We start from the raw sequence: 27,039 nt of genomic DNA on the forward strand, positions 1-27,039 counted from the left end.
CACCCGGGAGCAGGCATCGCTCCCGCTATCCAGGGAGCGGACAGCAGCTCCCGAAACCCGATCACGGCTGCAGTTTCCATCCTAATTCCCCGATTTCTGCTGTGAACGTGAGTCAGAGCTGGGCCCACGGATGGGTAAAATCTTGAGTCCTTCTTAAGGAGAGCTAAGCCGTGCTAAGTTGCAGAGGTGCTGTTGGAAGTGGATGAGTCGGGGCTGCTCAGACTGTGTTCAGTCGACTAAAGCTGCACCACAGGCACAAAGGAGAAAGGAGAGGGGGCGGCAAAACTCTGCGTAGGATCTCGGGCTGTCCGTGTGTCCCCTTGGAGCGTGGCAGGGCTAGGGGGACAGCAGGGAGCCCGGGACGGCTCCCGGAGCGTGTCCCGGCGCTGGCATTCCCAGAGCGTCTGGGAAGGCAGGCGCGTTCCTCCAGCAGCGCAGCCGGCGGCGCGCCCCGGGGCTGCCAGCTGCCCGTGAAACCCGAAACCGGGGGCTGGCCCTGCGGGGCCGCCCCGGCCCCTCGGCCGGCGCGCACAACACATCGCACATTATCCATCACCCTCGCACGCCGCCGCCCCGCCCGCCGCCGCGGGCTGCCCCCGGCGCGGCTCCCGGGGCACCGCGGCACCCCCATGGGCTGGTGGTGGCGGCAGCCCCGCCTGCGCACAGGTCGCCTGAGCGGCTGAGGGAGGGGGCAGGAGAAGAAACTTGTGAGCGCAGCCGGGCTGAAATCAGCTGCTGCCGCTGCCGAGCGTGCCCCGAGCCGCCGGTGCGTGTATGGGGGAGCGGGGCGGCCCTGCGTGAGGCGGGCAGCGCCGGGTGAGTACCGCCGGTACCGCGGGGACAGAGCCCGGGCGCTGCTGCGGCCGGGGAGCGGTGGCAGCAGCTGAGTGTGTGCGAGACAGCTGTTCTTGTCTGCTCTGGGCGTGTAGGCATCTTACAGTGTTCTTCTGTGCTGTTATTTCTCACCAGTGCTAAATGCTTCCTAACAGGATCCGTTTCTGTTGGTTTCAGGGGTACAGGCTGAGTGTGGCTTATCTGACTACTTGCTGACTTGAATATAAATCAACCCCCTTTGTGCTTTCTGCAGTTTTGGGTTTGTGATGGACAGATTTTTTGGGACAGATTTTGAAATGAGGACTTTGCCTAACTCTCTTGTGATTACAGTATTCCATGGATTTTTAGAGCCACTGAGTGGATTTCTTTTTAACATAAGGGAGTAGTAGTCTTGACTTTTTCCTTCTCTGGGAAGGAAATTGAAGGTAATATTTGCCTCTATCTTCCTTTGCAGTAATATGCATGCATGTTGTGAGTTTGGGAGTTTTCTCCTTCCAACAGAGTGGAGAGTATTAAATAATTCATGTTTGGTAATGTTAGTCTGTTTGACTAGAAAAATAGTCAAACAGATGACTGGAAGTAAACAGCAGGTTTTTTTGTTTTTTTGTTTTTTTTTTTTTTAGATAGGTACCTTTGTCCTGAGTAGGCAGAAATAAGAAAACAAATTTCCTGTGTAGCACAGTGACTTCATAACACAGAATTTATGTAATGTTAAGCTGAATTCTGTTTGTCTCTTCAGTAGCATGGCTGCAGAGAGAAGATGATGCTAGCTCTTAGATCAGCAGGTATTGAGATGCTGTTAAGTTTTTCTGTTGTACAGTAGTTCTGTACCTAGGAGGTGACAGTAACTTCTGTACATTCAGGATTCCTCCTGAGGTAAGAATTACAGGAGTGGGACTGAGCAGTACAAGGAGCAAAGTATCTTGTCCTAGCTAAAAGTCATTTGAGTGGAATCTCATAGTCACAGGAGACATGCACAGTTACAGGCAGCAGTAGAGAGAAGGAAGGATTACGAGTCAAGTGCCTGTTTTCAGTCCCATGAAATTTTCATGTCGTGGCAGGTTTTGTTATTGCAAAAGGCATCTTCCAGTGCATGATAGAGTGACTTAACGTTAAAAATTAATGTGCTTAAAGTGTGTTTCCTTGTGCATGGTATCTAAAGTTATTAAACTGCCTCTTCTTTCATTGTTGTCCTGTCTCTCAGGTACATTTTTCTGCTTTGGTTCTTTACTTGACTTTCAGTTGTTGATGAAACAAACTAGGTTTAGTTTGGAATAAATGGAGTGCCCATCCCAAAAATACCAAATCAAACAAAAAAAACCCCAAAACCCCAGCAAACAACATGGCAATTAAGTAAAAAAGATAAAAAGCCATGTAGAAAATTCAACTGAAAACATGGTTCTGTGTGGAAGGCATGACTTCGTTTGTGCTGTAAGGTGATGTGCTGCTGGAGTCAGGTGAAAGCAAGGCTGTGAGTTGTTTTTTGATGTGTGCCTCTCCTGGGTTTGCAGACTGGTTCATAAAGATCACTACTTCTGTTACTGGTTCTGTAACTAGGTTCATTTTTCTGAATATGGAATTTAAAAAGACAGAAATCAGGATTCTGTGAAGAAACAGACCAGGTAATAGTATGAAGTCCTGATAAGGTCATGTCTTCAGAAGCAGCCAGAATCAAAACCCTCTGTGACCTCCATGTGCATCTGTAGCGCACAATCATGTTTTGCTGCTTGATTCAAAATCTTGGTGTTTTAAGTGCACCATGCAGAAAAAAAAAAACCAAAAAACAAACTAGTTCAAATTCATGGTGGGTAGTTTGAAGTGATTTTCATCTGCTAATTTAAACTGTCTTCTGTGTAGACTTTTTTGTGATTATTCCAATCTGATGGCCTTTGGAAGTATGTTTCATTCCTGGAGCTATTAACGGACTTTCTCTATATTGGACAGAGAGAATGCTTGATACAATTTTTATTTTAAAATAATCTCCTGGAACAGAGTGTGATACCTCATCGTATTGGGGTGGCATTTGTGTTCTACACTGTTTTGAGGGTGAATGTATGTTAGCTTTCAGCCAGGGAGAAAAACAAAAGGTGGTCTTCTCTTGGTGTTGTAAACCAAGAGAAACATGGCAGGAGTGTATCTGGTACAGTTCCAAATCTGGAACTTGGTGTTCTGTTAGGTTGAAGAACTCCAGGTAAGGTGAGTGGCTGATAGTGTTGGATGATAAGGAAACACACAGTTTTAATGACATTTGCTACTCTGCTGGCAGTCTTAGGAGAAACCTAAAAAGGTAATAGAGGCCAAATTCCCATCTTAGATTCTCTTCCTTCATGTCAGACTATAGAAAGTGTGAGTGGTAGGATTTAGTGTGTTAGTTTCTATTATTATGCTAAAGCAAGGATTTCAAGTTAGCATTGTTTTTTATAGTTGTTGCCTGCATTTATTTAGAAAAATCTTGATTAGGTTGCAGTTTTTTTAATTGAAAGCACTCAAAAGTACATGAAAATACCAGGCATGTCAAAGATGGATGTACTTCAGCTTCAGCAGCATAGCAGCTTCTTGTATGTTTCCTGACTCTTTCCTTCTGCTTCACCATTTTGCCATCTACATTCAGGTAATGAAAGTGGGTATGGTAAGCATTGGAGTGAAGCTGTAAATTGATTTTGTATTTAATTGATTATGGATCCAGAATAAACCATAATAGGCCTTGATTAGCTTCCATTTTAAGCTAGATCATTTAGTTGTGAAGGATACCCTGTTTTGCCAACAAAGTAATTTGATAGACTCTCCAATATATTCATGTGGTGTAATTATCATCAGTCAGCTTTACTGTATGTTTTTGACCACCAGCTTTGTTAGCTCTGGTTCTTACTAGCTCTTTGTACATTTAATAGCTTTCTCTATCCAAATTTCTACTTTCTCTAGAGTTACTATTTTATTCTTTACCTTCTCTTTTTAAAAGTGGAAAATACAGTTTCTTAATTTCATTTTATTCTCCCTTTTTCTATTCCAACATTTTTTAAAATGGTTTCCAGAGAAGATGCTCTCAGGTACTGTGGGTTCTTCCCAACTTGAGCACCCGCTGAAGGAGGAGACACAGACTGGTGCACAGACAGACAGATGTCTGTAACAGCTTCTTTGGTATTTGTCACCTGCACAATTTGCAGTCATGATCTTTTTTTTTTTTTCTTCCTGGGTTTTCTTCCGAGTCGTTGGTTACACTGCAAAATAAGATAATTGCTTGGAGACTGGAAGCCACCTGCAGTGTGTTGCTTTTTTTTTGTTTACGGTCATAGTCTTTGACTTATCTGTTAAATGTCTGAATTAATTTTGTCTGCTTGGCTCAGCTCTGGTTTCATTGGGCTTTTCTAATGAAAATGTCATGCACCATCAAGCCAGGGGTCTTGCAGGAACTCACAAGCTTATTGCTTTTAACTTTAACAAACTTCTCTTGTTTACTGTTGTACTTGTTAGTTTGGAGGGGCTCTCATGCTCCATTGCTCAATGAGACAAACCTCAGCACATGTTGATTTCCTTGGTGATGTGTACAGTTTCTTGTCATAAAATACCTTTCATTTTCCTATATTGAATTTTATGTGATTTTGTGTAATGGCAATTATGATTAGTAGCTTTTTAGCAAAGACATTTTTCATGTGTATGACTTCCAAGAAGTAGTTAGTGTGTTTCCATGGTTCTTTTCCCACATTTACCTTTGCTTTTAAAACAGTAATTTGTTAACAAAGAAAAGAAAATACAACTTAAATTTTAAGTAGACTGATATTCTTGACCTATCAAATGGAACAATCATAAAGCATTAGTAAAACCTAGCAATTCGCCTCCTTGCAAAACAGGGAAATTGCTCAAAATAAGGAAATAGCCAACACATTTTGGCCCAGACCACCCTAATCAAAGAAAAAGCATGTTTGGTTCTCCCAGTTAGGGATATCTAGAGGGATCTTGCTGCCTCCCAGGTGCAGGCAGGGTGCTCCTGCAGCAGGCAGAGAAAGTAGCCTTCCAGTTAATCCTTGCTTGGTTGACTCGACCTCAGCTCTGGCAACAGGATCCCGGAGTTTCCATAAGCTGCCTTTTCAGTTGTATCTTTGACCTCCCCTAGGTACCACATGCTGTGCTGTGAGAAGAAAAATGTGAAGGCAGATAGAGGTGACATCAGGGAAGGAAGGTTCTAGTAATTGACAGCTGAAGCTGGAACAGGTCTTAAAAAAGTACAAAAAGAATGGTCAAGGACAGCTTCTGTGCAAAAACAGTGCAGCCGGAAGGAACTTTTCAGCCTGGAGATGAGATGATTAAGAAAATTTGACTAACAAGTGGCAGGAAAAGGGTAAACATACTGTTTCTTCCTCCCTTATTTTTCAGTAGAGAAGTCCCAGGGTGTGTCCAGGAGTGATGGTGACAGGCTCAAAAGAAATGAAAGGAGGTAATACTGTGCACAAGATGTAAGTAAGGTGTAATTAATAAGTACTTGCAGTGTAGGGGTTAGTAAAAAGAAAACCTAGTTTTAAGGGGTAGCTGGCCCAAAGTATTGCTGCTTGCTTGTCTTGGCGATCCTGTTTCCCTGAGGTTTTACTTCAGTCACAGTTGGAGATGCTGGGCTGGATGGGCTTTCTGTCCCATTGTAGCCATCTATTTGTTCAGTTCTGACCCTCTGTCGTTTTAGTATTACTTATATGGGGTGAAAAAAGATCTGATATTCTGTTTGTGGCTTGATGAAAAGGAGCTGAATGACCTCAGCAGATCATGAAGGACTGCCTTCTTCAGCTAGGAATGTGTGGATACAAGGAAGGATAAGAGCTGCTAGTGCAAAGCAAGTTGTGATCTTTAAAAATCAAAAGCAAGAAGATTGATCACCATTTTGTTTCCAGGCAGTACTGTGGGAATGTGTAGGCATGGTTTTAGAGGATGGGTCTTTAGAGAATGAATAACAACGGGTCATATCAATTCAAGTGGAGCAGAGACCCACCCTGAAGCCTGCTGAAGCTTGGTCAAATAAGGCTTTTTCTGTACCCCGCTTGACAGCTGACTGTGTAGAGGTGGAAGATGAAGAAGCTCAAGTGCTGCTGTGCTGCAGCAATTCCAGTGTGCTAAATGACTGTTTAGCAAATGGGAGAGTGCTACAGTCAAGGGTGACTTAAAGTATGCTTGAGGCCCCTCTTGAGTTTCTTGAGAAAGAAAAATTATGCAGAGGCTGCAGGCAATTAACTTTGCTTCTCATTCTTAAAATCCTGCTCTGTGGATCAGCTGGATGAGGTGACTTCCCTCCATGGCCATATTGGTTGATTATTCTTTCAGTATTTTGGAGGGGGAAAAAGTTTCAGTAATTCCTAAACAAATTGTGCATTGTACAGTAGCTTCAAGATCTTGTTGCTGTGTGTATTTAGAACTAGTGACTTTAATTTAGTTGATTAATGATGTAATGGAGTTTTAATCATATTTGCCTTACCTACTTGGGCATAGACTGAGAAATAAGAATTGTGTGGTTATCAATATATAGCACAGAACATGATAGAACTCATTTTTAATTCTTCCTGTTGGAGCGTAACAGATTGCTGCAGTTCAAAGACAAGTATGTGGATACAGACATGTATCTAGGAGATGAAGACAGACTTCTGGAAATCTTGTTTATTTAGTGACATCATTGCCTTATTTCAGAGTGTTGTCTTGGAAAGTGTTCTGAGTAATTTGGGGTCTTAGTGTTGTTGTTAAAGGTCAGATAATGATGAAGGGAAAAGCTGTACTCTACCTTTGCTTATAATTATAAACTAGCTAACATGGAATTTAGATTGTCCAGAAGTTGGACCAAGCAGCCTACTTGCTATATAAGCTTTTTTGTTGTGGAGCTTCTAGACAATTCTTTCAAGAGTTTGGGTTTCTGGTTGTTTTTCTCTGTGTGTTTGTATGTCTATGGTGGGCTGGTGTTGAGCTATTGCCTCTTATCCGTGACTGAGATCAAAACTGCGTGTCACATGCATGGATAGTCACTGTGATTATCCACTACCAAGTGTTGCAACACACAAACCCAGAAATCCTGGATGCTAGAAAGAAATAATTCCTCTGGCAGTTGCAATATTTGTGCAGCTGTTCCCACAGATGTTTCTTCTTTCTTGGCTTTTTTTTTTTTTTCTTTTTTTAATTTCTCCTAAGAAGTAAGCAAACTAAGGCAGAAATGTTAAAGGGCCTGCCTGGAGAAGGAGAGAAAAAATGCAATACCTTTTAGTTTGGACATAGTAATTTACGTTCTTTCAAAATGACTGTGAATTCTTACTTTGTTTGCCAAGTACAAAGCCTGCTTAGGCTCTGCAGAGCTGAATGGAAGTGTCCTAAAATGGGAGCTTTGCAAATAGAGAGTAAGGATCTGCTTGGGGTAATTTGGGATCTTAATAGCATTGCTGGAACCCAAATGGACCCAACTTCAATGTCTAATATGCTCATTTTAGTGAATAGGAAAGATAGTGGTCAGAAAACGTGCCCTGACAGAGCTCTGCCCTGTGGCTAGAAGTGAAATTTTGGAATGAAAACATCGTAGCAAATGCCCCCCACCCCCCCAGTCAATAACTGATTGCAAGATTGAGGACTCTTCATATGTAAGATGCATTTATTCACTGTTTTGAAAAAAGCAAATACAGTTCTGATATATGGCAGTGGGAAGTCTTGAAGGTGCTATTTTAAGTACAGCTCAACTAAAAATTCTTTAGAAGTCAATAAATTAATTGAAATGTAAAACATTATTAACATTAGATGCATGATGGTGAAACCCCTTCTCCTCCTAGGAGAATACAGGGCTCAAACTGGAATCCGTTAACCACATCCCCCAGAAATGTTTAATAAATGATATTTAGGAAAATACATATTTGTATAAATAGAAATCTATGTCTTGATGCCAGCAGCTTTCTTATGTTGGGTTTTTCTCTCAGGGTTCACAACTGAGTAAGCAGGAAGAAGCTCTAAGAAGGCATATGTTGTAAGTAGTGGTTTTGAGGAATGACAACCTATGAAAAACAATGCATATCTGTCTGTAAGCGTACAAGACCTGGTGCTTTTGGTCTGTTTTGTTTTCTGTGTAACCTGGTATGTGTGTGATGGCTGCTGCCTAGATTTCACCAGCCATGCTCAAGTCTTCTTTCTTCAGAGAAGTTCAGACCTGACTTTGTGTATTCTGTGAAAATGAGAAAGCAGCCTTAGACTCTGCACGTAAATATGTCAGGTGTGTAAACATCAGGGAGAGAAGAGAACTATTTTGGGGTGATGAGTAAATTGGAGTAGCCTGACCATCAGTGTGCTGCAATGAAAGAAAAAAATTCTAACAGGGTAAGGAGTTCCTGAGAAGCCTTGCTACTGCTGTGCTGGGGGTGAGGGGAGATGGTAAAATAGCTGTTTTGGTGATGTTTTTTCTGTCAGAAAGTAACTATGTTGCTGGCTTCCATGGGGTTTTAGAAGTTGGGCTTAATGAGAAGGTAGATCCTTTCCTGTTCTGCCTGTTTGTCCTATGTGGACAGCTGGGAAAAATAAGTTTAGTTCTGAACCACGGGAATATTTTACAAATATTGTAGGATGTGCCAGGACAAAAATATAATTGACATCAATGTGCTTATAGTAGGACCCTTATTATTTTCACTGTGATGATTCTGTCCTGCAGTGAGTCAACTATTAATTAATTTAATAGAATCATAGAGCTATTTAGGTTGGAACAGACCTCCAATATAATTGAGTCCAATTTTTGAACACCAACCACTGTGCTGACTAAACCACAGCACTAAGATCCACATCCAGTCACTACTTGAATGCTTTCAGGGATAATGACTTCTCTCTTAACAGCTTTACTTCTTTTGAAGAATTTCCTATGTTTTAGCACTGATGTTACAATTTTGGCCACTTGCCATGGTGATTCAGCTCCTGAACTGGTCGGCTGGTATTCCTGGTAGGATTTACCACACTGGGAAAGGGTTATTGTCTCTGCCCTTTGCAATGGTCAGTGCCTCTTTGTATAGGAGTAGTTGGTCCCTTGAAATGCTGCCTTCTGCCAGGCGTGAGGGGAGAGGGACCCTTCTGGGCAGTGATCAGGGACAGCTGTGATGATGATGCTGTGAGCTGGGAAGCTTGGGGGTTTCTCATGCACACTCTTTAAGTCTCTTGCATTTGGCTGTTCTCCTGTTTAGTATGTGCTGAATTCCTGCCTCTTGCTGTCAGGCTGGGCTCACAGAGCTCCCAGTGCACTCAGCTGACACCAGGAAAGGACTAAAGCAGCCAGTTGAGCGTGCGGCACGTGGCATGTTCGGTGACAAGACTGTTTATCATGTAACGAGATTAAGCCTCTGTGCAGCACTGCTGTACAATGCACTTTCACGTGGCTCTAACTCCTTTCCTTGGCAACTGGGAAAGTGCAGAAGGCGAGTTGGGCATAGGCGTGATCCTCTGCCAGCACTGGAAATAAAATCCTAAATTCTCTCTGACTTTCTCCAGATGTTTGAATCATGTTTGATGGTGTCACTCCTGGGACACTGCTTTGGAGATGTTCATCTCCCAGCACCCACAGGAAGGCTCTGAAACGTGAGTTTTACCATGTCTTACTTTTGTAAGGACTGTTAGAAAAAATGGCAGATTAGCCAAAACAACATAACAGGTATTGTTAGTCCACATATGACTATGCAATATTTTGTACGTTATTTAGGTGTCCAGTAAGTAATGAAAAAATATTGTGCATTACCTGGTGGAAATACCCAGGAAAGGAAATAATTTCTAGTCTGGCAAGGGCAGGTCTGTGCTGCTGGGCTGTGCACCAAGCCTACAGCTGTTTTGGAGGGGGAAGGAAGGGTTCATAGCTCAGATGAGATATTTGTAGGAGGTTATGCTGCTCAAGATGCATGCCTGGGTCAAGCCTCTGGTGTCCCATTAGCTTAGACTTCTGAGAAAAAGTTAGCTCTGGTAACTGAGCTTGCCATTGTGGTACTATGATGTACCATGAGGGAACTGAATACCCTCCTGTGCCTTGAAGCTGAATGTCTTGGGCTGGAGGGATTGTACAGAAATAAGACAAAACTCAATGTCTGAGACCTGTGATACCACTCAGTTATGAACATAAGCTAATTCATACTTATTTTCTAATACCATAAAATATCCAACAGCTTGCTATACAACATGGCTCTTGGGGGTGAAAATATAAGCTGCGAGATCATTGCTATTCTTTTTGTACTTTCTCCTTGGAGAAAAAGTTTAGAATTTTTCTTCTGAGTCATGGAGGTGCCACATTTTGGACTACTGTGTGTGTGACAAGTTTCCCTGGTGTCATGTACCTGAAAAAGAGTAATGTGTGTGCAGTGTCATGTTCTGTGCTGACTCATGTGGCTCATTCTTCTCTAGCTGAGGATCAGAAGTCCATGGTGAGAGATGGTTTGCAGGTATTTTATGCAAAGCAGTCTTGTACTCAAAAAATTCACGTGATGCTTCTTGTTAAATCTGCATCTTTCTCTCATAGAACACTTTTTACAGTGTTACTGAGCTTTTAGGTATTAGGGAATTTCCTAGAAACGTGAAAATCAAATAGCAGATTTGCATGGGGAGACTGCTCCCCATGGTTTCAGACAGTATATCTTAAGTATTTTCCATGGTATGACAGTACAGCAGTCTTGGATGCCTACTTGGAAAATATCTAGCGTGGAGCTGGTGGTAGGAAGGTCCTCTGTAAATTAATGTGAAGTTAGTATCTGTGCTTATTAAAAAATAGGGTGAGAACCTGAGCTCAGAAGCAAGCTGTATGTGCTGTTGGAGGTCCAGGAGAAGTAGATTTTAGCTTTTTTGGCATCTGATACATAGATTGCAAGCAATGAAGGGTTGAAATCTTATCACAAAACCAGAAATAAGAGTTATTGGAAATGTTAAGAAATCAATCACAGTGCTTAATAGGCCAGTTAAACAAGCTTTTCAGTTTGGGTATGTTTAAAAGCAAGGAGGCTTGAATGGTTCTTATTGATAAACTTGGATGCCTAGACAGATTGCTTGGAAACTGATAAGAGCAAATAGTTTGTTCTGAGACTCATTGAAAGTGGAACAAGAAGAAAATGTTTTTTTGGCTAGTCTGTCATTTGCAGATTTTTTTTTTTAGGCTAACAAGGTAGGAAAAAGTAAAGTAGTGTGGAAATTGGGACATGATCCTGTAATTTTTCCCCCTCTAACGAGCCATTAAAATTTAACAGAGCTCTTTGGAGAGTGTTTTTAAGCTCTAAGTTGTCGTATTTTTGGTGATGGTAGTGCTGAAACACCTCTACAAACAGTGTTCCATCTCTACAGAACAAATGTGTGTTTAGCTGAAAGCTTTTCTGAAAATATGCTAGTATTGACCAAGTTATCATGAAAAGGTTACAGAATTCTAAGACAGAAGATACTCATTTGACATCTTTACAAAAGAGCACAGGGTAAAATTGCTGATGGCTTGGAGTGGTCTGAGTGGTTTTTTTTGTTTTTTTTGTTTTTTTTTTTTTTTTTTTTTGTTTTGTTTTTTTTTTTGCTGGCACTGTTTAATGTACTGTATGACATAGCATATATATGTTAATAAAATTGTCAGTTTAAGTGGTGTAAGTTACCTTTAGAATAATTAAAAAAAGCTTTCCTATTAAGTAGTATCTCATTAAGATCTTTGAGTTCCTTTGTAACATTAGAATGGTTGTTCATTTTTCATAATAAACATGATTTTTGTGAATCAGTAAATAAGGAATAGAAAAAATTCTCATAGTAAGTGTTCTAGAGAGGGGAGAATAATACTGAAGTACTTACTCTCCTTTGAGGTGGGGAACGGGGAAGAAGGCCTTGGTTTTAAACATTCACACAGGACAGGATTGAATAACCTTCATAAAGTGTTCTTGTTCAGATAAAAAGCTCATGGACAAGGTGGCAGGGATTTTTGTTGCATGTTTTGTGTATTTGTAGATGTAGCAGAGCTACTTTGGCTTAGAGATCCTCAAAACACAGTCCTAGATGTGTTGTTGCCAGTTCCTGCTAGTTGCATCTAGGCTTAAATTTGGCTTTGTGAGCAAATTACAACTTTTTTGTTTGACTTGGCACCATTTCATCAGCTAACAAATGACTTTCAGATGCTTGTGATTGATTCTTGTTGCCATATCATTATATTTTTAGCATTATGTATTTTCTTATGTGCAGTCTAAAAGTGCTTAATTTTCTAGTTATAATGTTTTTCTACCAATTTATCTTTTGTCTCCCATTGGTCTGCCATAGGCAATGCTAGTTTACTCTGGGAAAATCTTGTAAAATTACCTTGATTTGCAGAGAGATAAGTGAACGTGGCTGTCTGCAAAATGTGTAAGAATAGGGTTCTACAAAACTCTCTGCTGAAAATGAATTGTGGAATCTGGAAAACATATTACAAGAAAAAGAAGACATTTTGTGTTGCCTCCTCAAAAAGTGTAATTGTTGAACTGTTTTAAAAATTGTTATTCTGGTTGTCCCTACAGATGAAAAATTTAAATGGAATGATGAACTATGTCACTTGCAGAGCTGAAGGTGGGCAGGAATCTCCTTGGTAGTAGAAAATCTGTAATTCCACATCTTTCCCAGCTTTTGTGCCACTTGACTTCACCTTGCTCAAGCTGCCTCTTACTGCATTTGCTTCTTCTTAATTGTTATGCTCAATGTCATTTAGTAGCATGAATGTGTGACTCCACACTGCTGTTGAACTTTCTAAAGCATTTATGAAAAGGAAACACTAAATGTGGACAGTTTGCAAGTGTTCCCTTGAAAGAAAATAAATTCTCTACAGTCAGCAGACACTGTAGTGTAGTGTTATTGATCACAAACACCAAGCACAACCAAGGAAATTACTGTATTTTGTCTTGCTGTAGAACTTGGGAAAACATGGCTTGATTCAGGGTGGTATTTTACAGAAATGCTTCATTAATTTCAGCATGGGGATGGGGGAATGGAAAGTTAAATAAAGTGATTACAAATGATCTTAAGTGTTTTAGTGCCTTGAGAATTTTCTTAAATGTTATGGTGAGCTTGAGACTGCTGCTTTTTTTTTGAGCAATGATGAAAATGGGTCCCCCATTGTTTCAATTAACCATCCATAGTTTCCTGTTATCATTAGGAATGGTGCAATGTTTTATAAGCCACATAAATAGGCTAAAGCATAAAAAAAAAGAATTATAAAGTACATTATGAATGGTTCAGACACTTCTCAATTATTAAGATCTTCAGGATAACTTAGGCTTTTTTGCAGAGTTGTGCTAATTTTATGCTGGGGTTTTTGCAGCTAAAATGGATGAACTGTGTATCAGGAAAGTTTTAGTTGCTGTCAAAGTAACAAAAAACTCTTGTAAGCTGGTGTGATGGCTAAATACAATATATTATAATAGAGGCAGATTTTTATAATTCTTGACTGGCCCATTTGTGGGTGTGAAGGGCTGGCAAATGGAAAAAGTCTTCTGCAGATGACAGAGGACAAGGTTCCAAGAGCCTTTGTGTCTGTAACTACCTGAGGGCTGGTTGGAATTGCAGACTCCATGTATGATGGGCCAGAAGAAATAATATTTCATTACTGTGCGTGTTCCGTCAGGTGAGGAACTGGGCACAGTTTTAACAGAGGGGAGGGCTCTGAGAATTTCATTAACAGGTTTAGCATCTGTTTTTGTGTGTGGTGAAATGGTGGGCCTTTTCTACTGAGCACCTCCTATCCTCTCTCTGTAGCAGGATGTTTTGCAGTTTTGCCACATTTGTTTTCAGACAGGTTCTTAAAATTTGCCAGAGACCTTAGAAAGCCCAGCAGCTGCTGTGTAAAAAACTGGGATCAGTTAGGTGTCAATACTTGCATGCCTCCAGCACTTATTCAGTTTACAGTTGTTCAGCATGTTGACCTGCTGTAGATTTTGGTGGCAGCAGCTCCACGATTTTACCAATTTATCTTGGCACATCTTTCTTTCAAAAAAGCTATCACCACTGGACTAAGTATTGTTGTTATCTAAAGTGTTGCTGACACTGTCTTGGTGTTCTGTTTGCACGAGGGATGTGGTTCATGACCAGAAGATCCATTTGCTCTGGGCTTTTGATAGCTCATATTATTTTTCCCTAAAGAAAGCTTCCATTTATATTGTGTTCAACATTTGAAACCAAATAAAGAGGCAGAAAAAGTATTGCTGAGAAAAAAAGGCAATACATACCAATAAAAGAAGCATGTGAGCAGAATAAAATAATCTGAGTATTGAGTCAGTAGTGAGTTGAAAAATGTGCAACACAGTTTTATGGTAATTCCACTTGTTCATTACAGTCTGCAGACTGAAAGAGGAAAACTTCTTGCAAATAAAGTCATGCAGTTCATGGAATACAAATTATTTTAATTGTTCACATTATCATTACTGCTGTTTTGTCTATCACACATCCACAGATTTGTTCATATGCTTGAATCTTTTGGTTTGACCTGTGCAGGGTAGGTGATGTCATAATACAAAACAGTATAAAAATGGGATGATTTCTTTCTATAGACTTGAATTAATTAGTGAGATGGTTTGTAGAATTATTACTGTCAGCTTTGGGGTTATGGAATTATCATCTGGATGATGAAAATGTTTGAGTACTATTCAGGGCACTTTTTTATAGTACAAATTTGGATGCAGTTGTAGAGCATGGATGAGCTGAATTTGTGTTGAATGGTGTACATGAATTTCTGGCTCTGAAGAAATTACTTTATTTCAGAGGCGTAGTCCTCACTGAACTCTTGGAGGCTTTTGCTGTGCAGCAGAAAGTGGTGCCTGTTTTTGTTCTCTGAACAAGGGGCTATTTGCTCACTCAGGCTTGTTGTGGGAAGGTAACTTTGGTTTCTGTTGCTGCCAGTGATTACTTCTGGTGTATTTCTTGAGCCACTGATTTGCTTAGTGAGCCAATGTGTGTCACCCCCCACTTTAAAGCTGTTTTTGCTCCTTGCTGTTTGCCACCCCTTCCAGCATTTGTGGAATGTTCTGTGTTCTTGGCTGTTGGGGTGTCAGTCTGACCAAATGCTCATCTCTGTTCCCCTGCCCTGAATGCCTGCCAAGCTGCCTTTGTTGTTTCCAGTGGAGAAAAATGGATCTTGGTAAACAAGATGTTGATGTATTGATATGGCATATTATTTTCCATATTGAATTGGAAAGCAAGTTTGCAAATAGCTTTTTATATATTACCACTGTTAGGGAACTTAGTGCAGAATAGTACAGCTTGTTACAGTTTTGCTTTGCAGATTTGAACTTGAATGGGCTGCTTGATTGGTAGGTTCTTCTGGAAATCTGGACCATGAGGTGAATTTTATGCCAGGATGCCCCCAGGTCCCAGACTTGAGATATCTTTTGGGAAACCCCAGTTTCCTTGACAATCTCTCAGGAAATGTCTTGGTGCTGTGAGAGCTACTTATGTCCTTCCTTCCTTACAGGAAAATGAAAGTAAAATTCTCCAGTGAACCATAATAAAGATGATAAAACCAGCTTTGTTCTGGAAGGCTGAAATCTTACAACTGTTTGTGTTGAAATCTTAGAACTGTTTCTGGATTTTTTAAAATTCCATTGTGCACTGTGCTGCTTATGGGATTTTTTTCCAGCAGAAAATTTCTCCCCTCCCCTCTTTTTTTCCCCTGGTCGTTGTGTATTTTTGGTGTGTAATTCTAAACTAATCCAAAGAATTTGGGATTAGATTTTAGGACATCTAATGCATATTTGCCAGAGAGAAGAACTGAAAGTCATGTTAAAAATATTTAGCTTTCATGATATCCAGATGTGTCTAAACTTTCCTTTGTCTATCAAATGTGACAACATGTTTTCTTTTTTTCCTTTCACTTTGTGTTCTTCACAGTTGAGTAATTCAAAGGATAAATTGTGGCTTAGTCCTCCTTGTAAACTGTGGCACAGGGACATGGTCAGGTTCCTCTCAGCATCTTCTCTGAGTTGAAGTTGAGTTCTGCCTGGACAGGGGAGCTGTTGTTAAGTGCGTCACTTTTTCATGTTGTCGGGTTCCTGTTGGTGCATTCATTGCTTGATTTTTGAGAGCATGTTGTATCTCAGGGTCTGTGGTGCTGGGATGACCCCAAGATTGTAAAAGTCCTTGTTTCCTAGCCCGTGCAGCCAGAGGAGGAGTCTGAAATGCGTAGGATCAGCTTCTCAAGGTTGTTCATTTTTCCTTATCTATAATATTCATTCTCTGACCTGCTGAGCGCCATCTAGCAAGGAGGCCGTGGCATTCTGCGTGCTGCCTCGGGTGTCGTGTACATTTTATATCAAAAATTACATGTATTACGTTTACAATATTGTGCCAATACCTATCATCTATGTTAGACAGTGTGTCTCGACCTTAAACCCATAGAAAAGTGTTACCATTACACCAAGACATGGAGGACAAGAAGAAGGAGAAGGTGACCAGGACATGCCCAAATCCCTCCATCTTGACCCCCTGAATCCTAGTCTAAAAATGCCCCAAATTCTACTTTTTTCACCCTGTGTTAACTCAAATAGCACACTACTCAAACCTTTGTGGCTTGTAATTTCCTCATACAAACTTGGCAACTTTTTCTACAGGCTAAAATCAAAACCACAGGTATTTTTGACTTCGTGCCAAGGTCTCTGAGCCCCCTGCCAGGGTCTCGAGACAGCCAGGGCAGCCAGAGGGATGTCCTGGACTTTGACAGTTGTAAACTAATGTAATAAATAATATAGTGTGTGTTCACCTTGAAGATAATGGAATGTATCTGAAATGATGAGGTTAAATGAAAAGTAGGACTCAGATTCAAGTTCGAGATGAGAAAAGCATGAGAAAGGTGAGGGGGATTCTTGACAATTTTCTAAGTCTCATTAAAAATGCAATAATAATTGCACTTTTAACAGTCTTCTCAGGAGCTCTTATGTGTACTTGAGCTTGTACCTGGATTTGGCAGTAATTCACATACAGAGTGTACTACTGTACAGGTGATTGCCATGACAGATACATCTACTTCTTTTTTATATACTGTTCTAAAGTTCCTTTTCTGCCATTTTCTGCCATAAATAGTGTACCCATGACTGTGGTAAATGTTGTCACTCTTGTTACAGGACTAGCCAATGAAAATGGCAGCAGGGACAGCAGACAGGTTTTTTGTTTTTTTGTTTTTTTTTTTTTTTTTTTTTTTTTGTTGCCAAAACTGTGCATTCTTAGCTCATTACCCGTCCTGGAGAAATGAACCACTTAGAGTGGATAGAAGGATTTTCTTACACTGTTCTTTCTGGTGTGCAGGTCTGTGAGGAGGTGGGGACAGAAGGTTGGACTGGTTTTAGCTTCCCTGGCACTGTCTGAGTGGGGCAGGTGGAGTTTTAGCCTATCTCCCTTACATTTCTGTGCTGTGGAACCAGGTGTGGAGCTGTGGAGGGCTGAGCACAGCTGTGCTAGTGTTATGCTTGGATGCCCTGCGTGGGTATTTGTGCAGGAAAAGCTGTGTGACTGAGCTTGCACGAAAGAGTAGTAACCAAATAATTGCCTAGTAAATTCCTGGGAATGTATTTCCCTTGTACAAAAATATTTATAAAGGGAATGCTCATTTGCCAGTTTTGAGCAGAAGAAAATAAATTGAGGTGAAATCACAAAAGAACAGTTTGAAGAGGGGGCAGGGCAAAAAGAGATGCTTTAGGAAATCCATCACACACACTCCTCTTCTACCTGCAGTTTCTTGGATCCAGAAAATGAACCGATGCCTCATTTCCACTCATACTAGTTTTTCAAAATGGTTTTAGAACAACTAAAAAACCTCCCAAAACAAACCTACCAAAACACTCTATAAAACTATTAAAAATAGTAAAAAAAAAAATGTTCAAGCTTTATAGGTTCTTTGACAAACTTTAAATAACAGTGTGAATTATTGCAAGTGTAATTTTTCAATGATTTGCTTAGTGAGTAAAAGAGGCTTTTTTTATTATTATTTTTTTTTAAGATTAAAACTGCTTACTGGATCTTTTCCCACTCTACCAGAAGAAAACACTGATTAATTTCAAGCCTAGGAATAACTTTGGTGCAGTCTCTGCAGAGATCTGATAATAGTGATGGAAATTAGGTAGAAGTACTTAATAGTGATTTAGCTCTCTATGTCTTGCACTTAGCTTTAAAACTGACTGTATTTTTTCTGTGAATTTTGGTGGAGGTTCCAGATGAATAGTCCTATCTGTCTTGTCACTGGAGTTGAGGAGGAAGAGTTAGCAATACACAGATAAGTTTTCAAGGATTTTGGTGGGAAATAAGCTTATGCAACTTCTTCATTAGCTTCATCTTCTGAAATCTGTCTCAGCGTGAACAGTATTATCTGTGTGGCTAAATCAGTAACACTAGCCATATTAATGTGTTTTGGTCATGTGAATTGTCCCAGTGAAGTGTAAATATGTCTGATAAGAAATATTTGACACACTTCAAGCATCAGAGTGAATGTCTTCTTGAAAATACAGTGGTAATGGTTGAATTTTCAGGTTAGTCACAAGATTTTTGTGCCACTGAAGGCAGAAATAACTGCTCCTTTGGAGAAATTTCAAACATATTCTGTGTATGGACTAAAACATCAACTCACAGCATGGATAGACAAAATTCTGAGTAATCAGTAAGTACTACAGCAAGGTATCTCATGAACAATTTAGTTCTGTTTCCAAGTGTCAAAACTACTTTCTGCAGAGCTTACAGATAAAACTAGTTCCTGTCAAGCTGTGTACAAAAGGATGGAGCACCAGAAGAAGAATTTGTTCGCCATTAAATAACTTCTATGTGTAGACACACTTTCAGAATGTGGGGGGGGGGGAAGGCATGGGAAGCTGGGACTTAACTCTGCTTTTAATGTTTCGGATTCGGTCATGGTGGTCACTGTTATGTTAATATTTGAGGACAGACTAAACATTAAGAAAATTAAACATACATCCTGCCTGCAACACCAATTAAAACAAGAAAGCCGCCTACACTTGGTAGAGGGAATGGCTTCTTTTCAAAGCAATAAGCAGAAGTTACATAGCAGTGGATGTACAGAAATGTTTTATGCTATGCTGAAACTACTCAAAAAATAGAATGAGCGAAGTTTATGTACTGGTGGCTGAGAGTGAGGATTGCAAATGCTTGTGCTTTTGATTTCTCTCTTGGTTAAACATCTTGTAGGCTTGTCTGTCTTGAGGGTGTTGGAAAAGTGATGGATTTAGTCCTTTGGTCTTGGGTTTCCTGGGGCTTCCAGTACTGAGAGGTGTACATTCTTTTCCCTTTTGTCTAATTTCCTCCCTTTGAAGTGGAGATCAGGCTTCCATTGAAAGCAGAGGTTGTCCAGATACATGGCATATGAACATCTGACTTTATTTGAGAGTACATGAAAGGCTTTTATTAGTTTCTTTTAACATTTCTGTCTCGTAATATCATCTTAAATCACACTCTGAAATGAAATCGTAATAGTTGCCGCCTAGATTTCTTGTGTGTTGTAGAAAGCTTAATGCCTTATGTCCAGGATTTCTCAAGGCCTAGCTGAGATTTCAGCTGTGCTGTCTTCCATGTGTTTGGAAAAAACCCTTCATCATCTGCATCCAATTTAGCAGAGAGCTGGAATGCTGGAAACATGTTTTTGTTCCTGGTGAAACAGAACTGCAAGCGCTGTGCGAGTGAAAGCATCACAGTGGAGTTGTTCCTCTGTGCAAAGCGGAGGTGTCCAAGCTCAGCTGCTTGTATTTACTTGTGGGTTTGGGTCCATATCTCTTTGGTGTGGGCTGAGCTGGAGGGCTGCGGTGAGCCCTCAGCGAAGCCATCGGGTCAGCTGTGGTTCCACGTAGCTCTTGGTACAGGGCAGAGGAGCCCTGCTGCTGCTGCTTCCCTGCTCCTGCTGCAGGTTTTTGTGTGGGATCTCACGTGTTCTGAGTGTGCTGGCTGCTCCTGGAGCTTTCTCCCACATCCTGGCAAGGACACTTGGTGATGTTTGCTATCTCAGTAGCTGATACTTAACATTCTTCAGCAGGCAGGTAGGTGATGCTGCTCTCTTACAGTGCCTAGTCACGAATAACAACTGGATTAGCAATTTTCTTGTTTGTTTTGCTGAAACACGTGGCAAATTTCATGATCCGAAGAGGCAAAGTGTGTTGGTGCTTGTAGGCATTGGTGCGTTTTGTATGGGTCTTGTCTAGATGCCTTTACCGGCCTATTGCTGTGAAGCTGAATGCCTTCCACAAAAAATGTCTGATGTCTGTTATCTCTGCTGGATTGTTTTTCTCTGTGTCAACTTGAAAATTGTATGTATAAAGTGATTTTTTTATTTATTTGAAACTTCCAGGGCATTTGACTGTTTTGTTAGGAAATGCAAGGTCAAATAAATGTTTTTGAGTCTTGCTGTTTACACTTAACAGCTCTGAAGCAGCACCAGCAGTATTATGTCTTCAAAAAGACAAAGGCCTTAGGAATAATTGAAAACAAAAAAGTGAAGAATTAGAAAAGCTTTGCTAGAGAAGAGAAGTTAGCTCACAAGACAATAAAGAGGGGGCATCTGTTGTGCAAACTCCCAAAGCACCATATTCTTTGTGTTTTCTAGAAAAACCCAACTGTTGCTACAATGTTGTCTTTTTGCACTGGCTAATCTATTTTGTTAAAAGGTTAATTATCTTTTTCCATTTGGAAAGGTTGAAATATTGTCTTGAGAACCACTGTCTGTTGGAAGAGAATCTGAAGAATCCTATTCCATCTGCATCTGCTCTAATTAAACTTGGTTCCTAAATTTGGGTGAATGATGGATCAAGCTGATAAACCACACAACTCTATGTAAAAATTGCTTTCTATGTGGTTGATGCCTAGAGATTTTACCTTCCAACTTAGAAGAGCAGAGTTATTTTTCAAATCATTATCTGATCAAGAGAAGATGAAAAAGTAAGGGTGTATTTAGGGTTGCAGATACAGAGAAAGAGGAAGTATGAAGTTACTAGGAGGCTGGATTAATTTAATTGCCTTGCAGTGGTTTTTCTGCAGTATCTGTTCTAGAGGTTGGTTGTGAGTATGATTCCTTGGGAAAAATTGTCCATATCTGGTAGTTGTAAAATAATAAAAGCCACAGTTGTAGCTTTCACCCAGCTCTACTGAACTGGCTTTGCAAATGGAATAAACTGTGGTGCTGATTGTTTTAGCAGTCAACTCATGTAATTCATACTTCCAGAATGCGCCTTATTCTGCGAAAATAAATCCTCAAACAATCTGTGCTTTGGCAAAGGAGGAGCTGCTTGAATTTGAGAGACCCTGATTTAAACTTCATTTGGTTTCCTGCACTGATGAAACATGTTGCTTTTGAAATGCAGGATAGTGTTGGTTCAGGTCATAGATAACCTGAAGGTTACAAGCAAGGCAAAAGAGGTGTCCTTTTCTTCTTTGTGAAAATAAAGAACAAAAAATCAAGAAAGCAACAGTGCAGAGCCATGATGGTCATATGGAGAGAAATGGGGCATTTTTGGGGTATGGGTGGCAGGGCCTCTCTGCTGTTTTGACTACAGTAATGTGAAATAGTAAGGCCTGTCTGACTGGAGGTGATAACCTCCTTTGCCTTGGGCATGCTGATGTTCTCCTCTTTAGATGGTGACTTAGAGAAAACACAGACTCTCCTTACTGTGAAGGGAGTTAATAAGAAAAGGTAGATTTTGCTGATTGGTTCTTGATGCTATTTTATGCTGTTAATTACCTCTGTCATTCATAGCAGAAGAAATTTATATTCTCAGGATACCTTGCCTCTCTAAAATGAGATAAATTGAATAAATTGAGCTCTGTAAATGTGAACATGCTCAGCACAGTCTCAAAGTGCCTAGAGATTCAGGACCCGCTATCTTTGGATTATTTTTCTTTTCCTTTTACATCTATTTTCTGAAGTGTTAGTCCTAGTTAATGTCACTCTCTTTTTGTACCTTGCTTAAAACCTGGAGAGTGCCCAATGTTGTTTGCTAGTAGTTGGTGCTTAAAAAAAAAATCTAAACAGAATGTTTTCCTTAAGTTTTATGTAGGTAAGTAACATGTACATGTTTGCTGGTTTTGAATCCTTTTAGGTGAATAACTTAACTTGGTTTCCCCTTTTTTCATTTTGGGTGCAGCAATGTCAGTAAAAGATGCCTGCATGTTTTCAGCTGGCTTTCAGGTCACTGAAGATAACCAGTTACTTGCTGAAGTGTTCTTGACTCTAGTACTGCTTCTCCTTCAGCTCACATGGCACAGTAGTAACCAGAAAGAGACACATAAACATAAAATGCTTTTAGGGAAGGTGTGCTCACCTTTTAACTGGGGGTTATGATGGTGGGCTGTGAAGACTCTGGATGCAGAACAGCAGTGTTGGCTTTGCTCTTAATGGTTCCTTTAGTGCAAGCTGGAAAAGCAGATGTTAGCATCCATGCACAGATTGACCTTTTAAAGGATAAAGACCCCATGATTTTATTCCACTCCCCCATATAAATTCATTTTAGAGTCAAAGGATAGTGTTGGTGCTGATTTAGGAATTCAGGGACAGTATTCACTTCACTTAGAGCTTTACTGGAAAGGGCAATACCACAACGGTGTTATTTTTCATTTAGTAATATGTGATAATTTTTCATTTACTAAAACAATTTAGGTGGCATGCCATACACACTGCTGCTTTCTGAAATACATAGGAAGGATTGTGGACTCTCTTTTTCTGATGTGAACTTGGTATTAAAAAAGTGAGATGTTAGTTCTTTAAGTATGAATTAATGCTTTTCCTGAGCAGAGGATGGAAATGTCAACTACAGAGTAATGGTGCTTATTTAGAGTTGGCTTTTTCAGTGGAAAGACACACATCTGCTTTTAAAAATTTTGACTATATTGTCTCCAGTATTCTAGCATGGAAATTTATGTCAGTATTGTTAATGTTTTTAAGTGACAGAGGCAATTACCATAAAACATTTCTGAACAGCATTAAAATGATACTGATTCCTGTTTAAAAGTAGGTCTATTTAAAGTTTAGGTCCTGATGGGGTTGGCACGCAGGGAGGACACAAGTCTTGGCTCTGGTACTAAGTTTAGTAGGAATGGAAGCAGATGCACCTCTGAAGTTGCCAAGTTTGAGCTTTGGTTCTGACTTGCCTGTGTTTGAGTTGGGACAGTGTCAAGATACTCTCTGAGACTGGGTGGGTGCTCACTACCTGTGTACAGTATGTGCCTAGCTGCTTAATATCCATGTACTCCTCTGGATGCATACAGGACAGCTGGAAATGGGAATGGTAATTCTGGATGCAGGCAGGCACAGGCTGTAACTCTGTCAGTTCCTCTGGTACACTGGGGCAGGATGTTCCCGCATGCACAACTGTGATGCCATGATTCTTCTGGGCAACACATGGAAGTGGGAGAGATTTGCTTCAGAGGAATCTCACAGCAGATCACCATGTGCTGCTGTTACTTTAACTTCTTTTTACTGAAAGGGATAAACATTACATTGTGCATAACAAAGCAGAGGAAGTAATTTTGCATGAAATGTTCATAGCAAATAGGTTCAAAATAAGTCCATGGATTTCTGTTTGTCAAATGTGAAATAATGTAAGACTTTAAAGGTCATTGTGTGCTGAGTTGAGGTGGGTTGAACCTTCCTTTGTTTCCCCTGAGGCTTCTATAGAGGCACCCAGAGATAAGGTTCCTCCTGCTCTGAGCATCTGAGTATCTGGAGAGATGTTGCCAGCCAGTACTTGCTAGTACTCTTTTTGCCAAAGTAGGGACTTTGCTGGGACTACATTTGCTCTGACCAAGAGAGGAGTTTGAAGTGTGGTGCAGGCAGCAAATACTTGTCTTTCTTCCTCCCACTCTCCAGCAGCTACAAACTTTCTGCAGAACCTGTGAGCTCCTTTGATTTGCAAGTACTGCAGCAGATTTGGGAGGAGGCTTTTGCTGCCATAGACAAACTGGAATGTGTTTTTGCTGCTTGGCAGCATATTTAGTGAGTATCTTTTGTAGCATCTTAGTTCTCTTGGTCAATTTGAAAAGGACTGTGCAAGGTCTGAACTGTTGTGAATTGGACAAGATGAAAAGACCTGTGGTGTTGGATTTCCTAAAAAAGCATTCGGCCTTGTTTCATTATCAGTGATTCACTACCAGAGGGTTGCTGACATCTGTACTCAGATGTCTTTTGCCACCAGTCTTTGAGAACAAAGAGTGGTGCTAGAGGTTGTTTTCATACTTTGAGAGATGATCTCTGTTGAGATCATGCTTGGGCACAACTCTTAATCAATTCTTTTGTAAATGAAGCCAGTATCTGCTGAAGTATTCACCAGTCATATGTAGGAATTAAGTTACTTTTAAGCTGTCCTTACGACTACTTTCTCCATGTAAAGTATGAAGTTGTAATCAGGGTTTATGTATTTCCAGTGTCAGTTATTCAGAGGCAGTGCTACCCTTTGGTTGGAAGAGACATCTGGGACTTGAAATGTCTTTCAGCTCTTCCAGATGCTGCTTTTGACTTGCTCCCTGACCTTTTCACTGCTCAGTATTTCAGCTCCTGAGAGTTGTCAGCTGTTCTGCATTTTTTTGTCCATCTTGCATCACTTGACCCTTTCAGCTATCAGAGGTTCTTTATTGCCTTGTCTGTAGATTTTGAAGCTTCTCCAGATAGTTACAACAGATCTTCTGCTGTATGCAGTTTATCTCTAGCATTGCCGGTTGTGCAGAATAAGATGCTTGGAATGGGAGTCTGGGCATAAACCTAGAAGGTTAAGGACCACTGCATTCTAATGATAGAATAGTTTTGTGCTGGGAGGGACCTTTTGAAGGTCACCTAGTCCAACCCCTCTGTGATGAACAGGGGCACCTTCACTTTTCCAATCGCTTTGATAGCAGCAACTTTGTCTTGCAACTGTGTGCTACCATGTGAGGAAAAAACTGGGGGGATATATGCATAATGGGTAGCATACAAAAAAGCATAACAGAGATAGTGTTATTCTTGGAAGTTGTTGCTGAAGTTCTTCAAAACCCTTTCCTGTGCTGTGGCATTTTGCAACCACTCCTAAATCAGGTATGATGTATCTGTACCAGAGAAATGATACCCAGACAGATTGTGTGCAAGTGTCTGCCAGTTACACAAGTCTTCTACAGGTGGAGTCCATCTCCACCCAAAAAAAATAGTGGGATTAGGAAGTGATGGTAAGAACCAAGTGTCCTTTCTAGGTGTCAGGAGAGAATCTGTGATCAACAAAGTGTTCTTAGCTTTGCAATTTTCTTATGACTCCTGCTGCCACAGCAGTGGTGGGAGCACAAGAAAGGAGAAAGCTGCTGTGTGGATTTTCACAGAATAGGACTGAATAGCAAGGGCAGCAAAAGTTAAAGCTGTGAAAATTGCTCCAAATGCTGATCTGACAGTGTGGTGTGATGCTGCAGTAACAGAAAGGCTGCAATTGCTTTGCTTTTACAAAGCTATGCACATGTTTACTAACACTAGTCATTATCACAGAAAATAAATATACACATGCAGAAGTGGATGTTTTCGAAAGTCCCTGACCAATGTTGTAATTCACAAGAAGTTGAATGTCATCTTATATTCTTTATAAATCCTCAAGTCCCATTTTATTTAGGCTGTTTAAAGCTGTGTTTCAATTCCTGTAAGAAAACAGCAGGCTTCTAAAGGTTTTGGCTGGTCTAAGAATGTGTTAGAAGGTTCTGACATGAAAATGCAAATTAGGTACTGAGGAGGTGTATTTGACCAAGCCCTCAATTTTCTGGCAAAGTTATTGGGTCTTGATTTTTGAACTGATCCCAAAATGTATTGAAAAAGTAATGGATGTCTTTCCCTCAGCTTCACCAGGCAGTGAATATCACCTGCTACAATTTGACTGCTGATAACACCTCTTACTGTTTTTTATTGCCCAAGGAGTAATTCTTTAGGCCTTGGGATTAAAATTTTTTCAAGCAAAATACATTCAGGCTATCCCTGTTAGGACAAAAGTGAGAGTGAGGAATGCAAAACAGCCAGATGATCTGTGCCTAGGATAGTTACTGCCAGTGCTCCAAGAGGTTTGTTAGATGTCTCAGAAAACCTTTTGGATAAATGTATAATGTCTGTTCTAAAAGTTTGTGGAAGAAAGCTACTGGCAAGTGCACTGCTGCATGTTTTGGAAAAGAGCAAGAGAGGAATGCTGTAAAATCTCTCCTTGCAGTGACAGGAACTGAGACGTGCTCCATGCAATGTAAAAATGCTAAGCACAAACAGAAAATTAGCTTAGAAAGTTAAGTATGTTTTTGCCTCTTTGACATGTTTTTCCTTCCATGTGCAATATCCCATTGACACAACAGATCAGTAGCAACTGATTTGAAGTATCCTGATAGTGGGAAATAGGCCAGTCTTCTGCTGCCTGCAGCATTTGCTTACAAGCTTGTGCCTCTGTTGCAGCAGAGATTCCGGTGTTTTGGGATGACTTACAAGCAAGATGAATGCTGACAGTGTTTTCACAAATTAAGTGATTTTAAGAAGTTGCTACTCGGCAAGACTAAATCAAAAATAAATTGGAAGGAAACTCACTGGTCGAAGGCAGCAACTCTGAACCTGAATGATACCAATAAACTCAGGCACTTAGGCTCTGTGTAGCTTGTTAGGAGAAGGGAACCCAAAACTGGACATCACTTGGAAAGAGGTGTAAGTGCTGAAGTATTAATCTAGTTTTACATAGCACCATTGTGTCACAAAAAATTTTATGAATTTTGTGTGTATATGTATTTGGCAGTTATGTTCATCAATAACCAAGCCTGTCGTTGCTGCAAAATTGCAGCCTCTTACTGCCTATCTGTCCACATGTTTGGTGTAGAGAAGTCATGTCTGTGCAGTGTTGTGTGTGCCTGCTCCTTTGTGAGAGCAAGGGAATTAGAAGAGACAGGCTGAAAGAGTATGTATCTGGGGCAGGCACGCTAGCAGCTTCCCGCTTTTTTCCATTTTGTGCTGGGCTGACATTGGGCTGCGAAGAACAGCATTTGAGCATTGGCAAAGATGAAGAGTTACTGGAAATTAACTCTGCTGATAATTTACATGCTTGAAATGTGCTATCTTGGCCATGAGAAATTTCAGTGAGAAGAAAAACATTGACTGCAAACCACCAGGGTTTCTTGCCAAACAGATCATCCTCATGCCGTCCTGTGACTATTCTTATAACTGGATTTGGTGTGCTTTAATGAGTTTCTCTGACTATTTCCTGGCAATATGCTGGGATCTGGGGGAGATGCCCAATTTAATAATTCAAGTATTGA

At 40.5% G+C, this 27,039-nt stretch overlaps 1 protein-coding gene across 1 annotated transcript in view; it reads left to right on the top strand.

Moving 5' to 3' along the window:
* Window positions 1-658: 658 nt before the first annotated feature.
* ARHGAP24 (Rho GTPase activating protein 24) overlaps window positions 659-27,039 on the top strand; it is a 181,361-nt gene continuing 154,980 nt past the window's right edge. Inside the window, exon 1 of the mRNA XM_068187695.1 lies at window positions 659-816. The gene's annotated coding sequence lies outside the window, so the exon portion shown is untranslated. The remainder of the gene's footprint in view (window positions 817-27,039) is intronic.

The sequence above is a fragment of the Anomalospiza imberbis genome, chromosome 4, assembly GCF_031753505.1.
Source record: "Anomalospiza imberbis isolate Cuckoo-Finch-1a 21T00152 chromosome 4, ASM3175350v1, whole genome shotgun sequence".
Taxonomy (NCBI): Eukaryota; Metazoa; Chordata; class Aves; order Passeriformes; family Viduidae; genus Anomalospiza; species Anomalospiza imberbis.